The sequence below is a fragment of the Epinephelus moara genome, chromosome 16 (assembly GCF_006386435.1).
Source record: "Epinephelus moara isolate mb chromosome 16, YSFRI_EMoa_1.0, whole genome shotgun sequence".
Lineage (NCBI taxonomy): Eukaryota > Metazoa > Chordata > Actinopteri > Perciformes > Serranidae > Epinephelus > Epinephelus moara.
Genome location: NC_065521.1, coordinates 35626665 through 35633408, shown reverse-complemented (window position 1 = coordinate 35633408; position 6744 = coordinate 35626665). Strand labels below are relative to the sequence as shown.

At 37.8% G+C, this 6744-nt stretch overlaps 1 pseudogene; it reads right to left on the bottom strand.

Annotated features, from left to right (window-relative positions):
* The window catches only part of LOC126402966 (acidic mammalian chitinase-like), a 25450-nt pseudogene extending 24263 nt beyond the window's left edge, over positions 1 to 1187 (bottom strand).
* Between the last annotated feature and the right edge of the window lie 5557 nt (positions 1188 to 6744).

Genomic DNA, 6744 nt, shown 5'->3' with positions numbered 1-6744 from the left:
CTGTAGCGCCACCATCAGGACTATTGGCCTGTTTTTGCAGCTGAGGCAATCTGGCATGGGACTGGACCTTTGTGCAAAGTTTGGTGATTTTTCGCGCATGGGAAGTATGATTTCCTCGGAGGAAGAAGAAGAAGAAGAACATGCAGCAAAACAATAGGGTCCTGGCAGCTTAGGCTGCCCGGCCCCTAACTACACCTTTCTTCACAAAGGCAAGCCGGGCTGAAGACTGAAGATCTCGTAGAATCACAATCTCACTCGAACAGATCAAAGGGAAGGATCCGGAAGGAGGCGGCGGGATGCGGTGGCGGCATGGCCAAGACTTTTCTTTTAGCAATTAGAGGCAGGATTGTGACTACTACAGACCTTTTTAGGTTGAAGAATCTGTGTTTTCTGTGCTCTTTACTCTGTGCTCTCTGCTCCGCACGTTCGTCTTGGTCACTGCTCAGGCAGGAAGAGAGCGCATGCTAAGAATCACACAACCTCATTCATGACATAGGCAGAGCGGTTGCACTAGGGGGAGCTGTTATCACTCTTTTCAAAGACATGAGTTATATTTATGAAATGAATCATGAAATATTTATTTATATATGATTACTGTTCAACTCCTCATACTGCAGATTAATCTTCCCTTAGTTTATGTGTGTTTTAATCTAATTTACAGGGTTCTGGTAACTGGGAATTACAATTACATATCAGGTATAGAATTTATTTTCAGATGCTCTGGTTCAAAATGGGCCATGAAGCCACGCTAAAGGCCAAAATGTGGCCTGCAACAGACGGTAAGGCTTGTTGTTTCTTGGAGTCAAGAGTTAATGCCTTTTTAAAATAGTCAGTATAACAGGTTTTTAAACAGTGATGGATACCAAAAACCACGAGATGTCCTTGAGCATACAGTCGTAAATGTGCACACAAAAAAATGTGATTGATTGGTCCAGTTGTCTGCAAGATTACTTATGGACAGAGAGATACACACACTCACATGCACACAAAGTCATGCAAGCACACGACCAATGCATGATCTCCACCAGGCTTACACCTTACAGAGATAACAAAACAAGTGTCTGCATGGCTAGATACACTAGAGTTAAGTGAGAAAATGTGTTTTTTTGATTTAGGTGAACCGACCCTTTGAGGAAACAATAACTTGAACAGTATGTCTTACCTGCAGTGAGGATGAGCTTGCACATGTTGTCACTGTGAATAAGCAGAGGAAATAGAACAAATGTTTAATAGCTGAAAAAAAAACAACTACAGGATTTTCAAACAAATCTACACTCTGTTGTCATTAAACTGTTGCCAAAAAATGCATTTTAAGTCACAAAACGGCACATCTTTTATTTATTTTAGTTCACTACTAAAAGTTTTTGTTCTGTTAAGGTCAGTTTTTTACGTCAATATAAAGTAGGTCTGCATTTTAGGTGTCAGATTTTTAAACTGATGAGTTTTTCTGGCAGACTCTGTTGGAAATGTCATTCAGGAAATTATTTTGACTAAAATAAGACTACAAACTTATCATTAATTCTTTATTTAATTTTCTGTCCAACCTGACCTTGTATTGACTAAATATTGGGTATTTCTCTATTAATGAGAAAATACAATCTGTTGCCATACAAAGTGTAGTTCAACGAAATTTCACCTTATGACTGGAGATTTCAAACTGTCATGTCGATTTTAGATATGTATCCAGCTCGAGTGAGGCTGTTTTAACCGTAATTAAAGTGTGTCACAGAGGAAACTCTGAAACTACATTTCTTAATGATATAACTTCTATGTAGAGATAATTGACCAAATCAACACCAGGGTAAATCTTGGACACAAAGTAGTATTTAGAAATGGATGTTTGGTAATTTTGTAATGGTAAAATTGACATTAGCAGATACAGGTTACATTTAGGGTGTTTTCGCACTTGGTCCTTTTCAGCCCTCCAAACAGACTCAGAGTGGTGACTCAGCATTTTTGGCACATATGCGAACACTCCAAGAGAGCTCAGACCCCTCTGAAGGGAACCGTATGGTCTAAGTTCAGTTCATTTCAAGTCTGCGGTGCAGTTCACTTAACCTGTGCTTTGTGAACACAAAGCGCTCCAGGTTCGCTTTGCTCTTTGCCATCGTATTCAGTCCTCTTGATCACATGCTGTTGCACTGGGACGCTTGAAAAAACATACAAAACCATGTCGGCCTGTAACACTTGCAAGGACGCAGGACGAGGAGTAGTCTCCAGATGTGGAATGTAGAATACATGAAACTGCGACAGTTTCAGAAACACTAAGGTTTTTCTCCGATTTTAAGCTCATCTGAAAGTGAGGGGCTTCATAACCGCACTGCAGTGTCACGTCAAAGTAAAAATAAAAGTCCTCTTTCAAATGAACTGACAATGTGAACATAAAAAGAACTGAGTCCCTTCTCTGTTGGTCCACTTTTTGGTCCACTTTCAGAGGACTGAGGTCAGTTAATTTAATTTAGGGACAATATGTGAAAACATCCTTACTCGCGTGGTGGGAAAGACAAACTATCTGTAAGTGGCTACAGAATGTTCACCTGAGTATTTTAGCCAGACACAAGTCACAGTTGTAGCTCTGATGTACATTTTGACACCTGTAGCACAAATCAGACACGCCACAATGTGCCACTTTAACAGGACCACACAACACAGTAAGTAAATAATAAGTCAGTCAATGTAGAGTTTTGTATTGGATTCAGGAGTCAATTTTTGGATATCTTTACAATTTCTTGAGTTTCAATTAACATTGTCTCAAGGTCATTTTTATATTCTGTATTGTGTCCATGAGTGTCAGTATGCATCTACTGTATCTGCGACCAGTTTGTGGGTGTACTTAAACTATTGCAACTGTTGTTTTAATACATTTTATACACAGCTGGTGTAGTTTTGTATTTAAGATGTAAGTAACAGCCACTTATGTTGTCAGCGCCCAATCAAAACAAAACCGCAACAAAACAAAGGGACATTTTCCAAGAGTTAAACTAGCTTGACACTCAAGTTGTGATACGTTGTCATACCACAAGTCAGGGCAGATGATTTGTGTTGTGAAAAAAATGTTGCATAGCAGGATGGTATCGCTCAGCATAGTTTAGTTATCTGTTGCCAGTTAGAAAGTGGAATAGGAATAGTGGCAGGAAAATGCAACTGTACCATGACAGTCAAACCCAAGCACCTGCTTCAGAAATATTCTGAATCCTCTTTTTTACCGATTTCATGACGTTTTCACTTACCTTTATAAGGGCAGTAGGTTAAGATTTAATCAGTGATCAAACAGCATCTGGTATATGGAGTATTTTATTACACCACATTACAGAACCTTTAATACACTGATGTCATTTTAAAAAGAAATTACAGGAGGTCTGCAGGTATCAGACACTTAAATGTTATGCTTTTTAAGACCTCAAGATAATTTTAAACCAATTGAGGACTGACTTTTGCACAAATCATCTTTTTCTTATTTAAGCGCTGCATTATAAAGGTAAGTAGTGTATATGTGGTCCCGTACAGAGGTAGGTTTTGTGTAGGAATATGGTTAGGTAGGAATAAGGTAAGTGCAAGAAAAGTGTTAGTTGAAAGTTGAAAGATTTGTAACATCAGAAATATGGACTTTGACACAGTACAGCTTGACACATTTTGACAAAAAGACATTGATAGACGGATAAATGAATTTAGATAAAACCTTTGTGGCAATTAAGACAAATTCAAATTTAAGACCATTTAATTCCCTTTAAGGCTTAATACTTATTAAAATTGAATTTATGACTTTTTAAGGACTTGCAGACACCCTGAAGCAGGGGATGATAATTTAGAGGAATTGTAACAATGCAGCTATCAAATGTCAAAAGAACAGGGAGTGGAAAGGTCATGGTGCCCAGAAGCCACCCACACAGTATCACTCTTACCACAGATGTATCAATTAAGGTATGAATTGGAAGACACAGAGGAAGAACTAGTTTTGCAAACATTTCTAGATGTGTGAGCCAAATGCTGCTTAGTAAATCAGTCTTCAGTCTTGTTTACAGCTCTGCATTGTCAGTAAAGCTCTTGCTTGGATATCTGATTACTTTTGTTATCATATACAGGTCATAACTAGTACAACACACAACAATAATAACATTACATACAATAAAATTTGAGAATAACGCTCCACAGTGCCTGCTGGTTCAACCCCCAATCCCTAAAATGTGTTTGGTTTAGCTAGTTAGAGAGACCGAATAGGTATAGGAATATAAATAGCAACAACAGGGAAATCACTTTAAGTTAGGTTTGTAAAAAACAGTGTAAAAGGGATACTTACAAAGATAATGGTGAAAGAAGCATGTGCGGTGTCTCTCCTGTCGCTGATAAATGACTGACAGACCTCTGGCTCGGTTTTTTAATTTGGATGGATAGCTGATAGGGTGTGGCCATTAAATAGGGTGGAGATCATTAAAGCAATATTGCAGTCTCCTAAGCAATTGGACGTTGATATGAACAGAGTCACATTGTGCCAGGCCCTTTTGACTTTGATTTCCAATTTTATTCACTAAAACAGCATGTTACCACCATGTTTACATTCATGTCTATTGAAAAGGTTCCTTCACTCCTATAGGGGAACTGAGAACCCTGCAGTCATCAGTATTAATATGCACCAGGGACTGATTCAGAACACTGAAAAACTGTCCATTTTGATTGATTACGCTAAGTAACAAAAAAAACACAGCAACACAAAACAAAGCTGTTCAACTTTGTTTTATATCATGAAAACATTCCACATTGTGCGCTGTCAGTTGCTTGCAATCATGTATTGTGTAAAAATCAACATCTATGCTAAGTGATGAAAGAAATATAAAGACTCGCCTAATATAAGACAAAAACACTACAGGAAAACAGCAATCACAAATAAACAAATTATTGAAATAAAAAATGGGCATCATCACTAATAAGTCACAGGCTGCAGTCTCTTCCAGTAAGGCTTGTGTCATCTCAACACCTGCTTAGAGGTAAAACAAAATCTTTAACATAGGCTACCCTAGATACATGTTTATGATGACATAATAGTAATAATAATAATAATATGAATCATAATAATAATAATTTTATGTCACTAAAAATTCATGGGAGTAGTCATCACAGGCAGACTACAGGCAGATTCAATAAAAACAATGAAAACCTATACTGTTATATTTCAATATGGATATTTTCCATATACTCCATTAAGCTAGGGACTGGGAAACTCAGTTTTGATAGTCAAATATTTTGATCATAATAATAATTGGTAAGCATGAAAGGGGATCAAATAAGTGCATGCATTAGTAAAGTAACGGTTGTAAATATTTTCTATTAAAGCCTTTTTTAATGTTACTGGTTTTAAAATGCTATGCATTTTTTAAAAAGGTGTGTGTTTACATTTTCTGTGTCAGACAGGCCTTCATCATTTGCATGGTCTGAGATAGTTCTAAATTTGTTCGCAGAGTACGACCAAGTTCAGGTAAGAAAATATTGATGAATCCCAGATTTGTACATAAACGTTTGTATGCATGGTTAAAGCACAGATGTGTGCATACGCCCAATGACCATACGAAGCATACCACCCAGAATGATGCGGTTCCATAAAGGGGTACCAGGGCTCATTGGTTTATTGTGGCAGCATTAGCCCAGCCTGTCACTACTCGGCCTGGACTCCTGAGTGTCACTGGTTCAGGTCCCCTCATGGACCAAGTTCGCAGTGGGGACTAGTAGCTGGCGAGGTGCCCTTGAGTAAGGCATTGAACCTCAGGGCACCTAACCAAGGGTAGCCCCTTCGCTCTGACATCTCTCCATGGAAGCATGTGTATAGGTACTGTTTGTGCATGTGTGTGTATTTCAGTCTGTGTGTGTAATGTTGTGGTTTGTTGGTCCAACAAAATTAAATAGTGAGCTAAAAACAGTTGAAAACAACAATGTGCCACTGACTGTAGTGTTAATTATCTGAAACTAACAGTATTAGCAGCTTTATTGAGCTATTGAGCTGTTTAGTCTTGTACTTTTTTGTACTTTCATTTAAATTGCTTTTCCATGAGTGCCAGTAGGTCAGATTGTTTTCAAAGTTTATTGTGTCTCAGAAACACCTGATAGACAAAAAACGACCAATATAGAACCACAAAACAAAGAACAATACTCAATAAAATATGCCACAATTTGGTGAAAAACTTGTTTTATTGTTTTGGAAATATTTGTTTTTATTTATTTACATGGAAACTTATATAAATATATGCAAAATGCAACATCTGTGTCATTACGTAGGACAAAATATGCAATGGCTAAACATGAACCAACAAGAACAAGACCATATGGGTTAAATGCACCAATAAGCCAATAATAACAGACATGCAGCAACCATATAATAAAGTAAGATATATTAGATGAAGTGATTTCATTAAAAACAAAACAAAACAAAAAACCCCAACTGGTTTAGATACACCTTTAATTTGCAGACAGAAATAGGACAACAATTAAATATACACAGTACAGTTTGGGTATTGATAAATAAAAGAATATAAATTATGTTGTGGCAGCGGCTGTTGTGGGAGCTGCAGCTGTGGGAGCTGCTGTTGTGGGAGTGGCTGTTGCTGAAACACATTGGCCCTGATCTGCGCTAAAAACTCTCTGACCAGGACATTTTACCTTGTTAACATTCCCCTGAGCACAGTTAAAAAAAAAGTTTGGCTCATTAGGGACGGGGATTTTCCCATTCCCCACACCATTACAGGGGTTTTCAGTTGT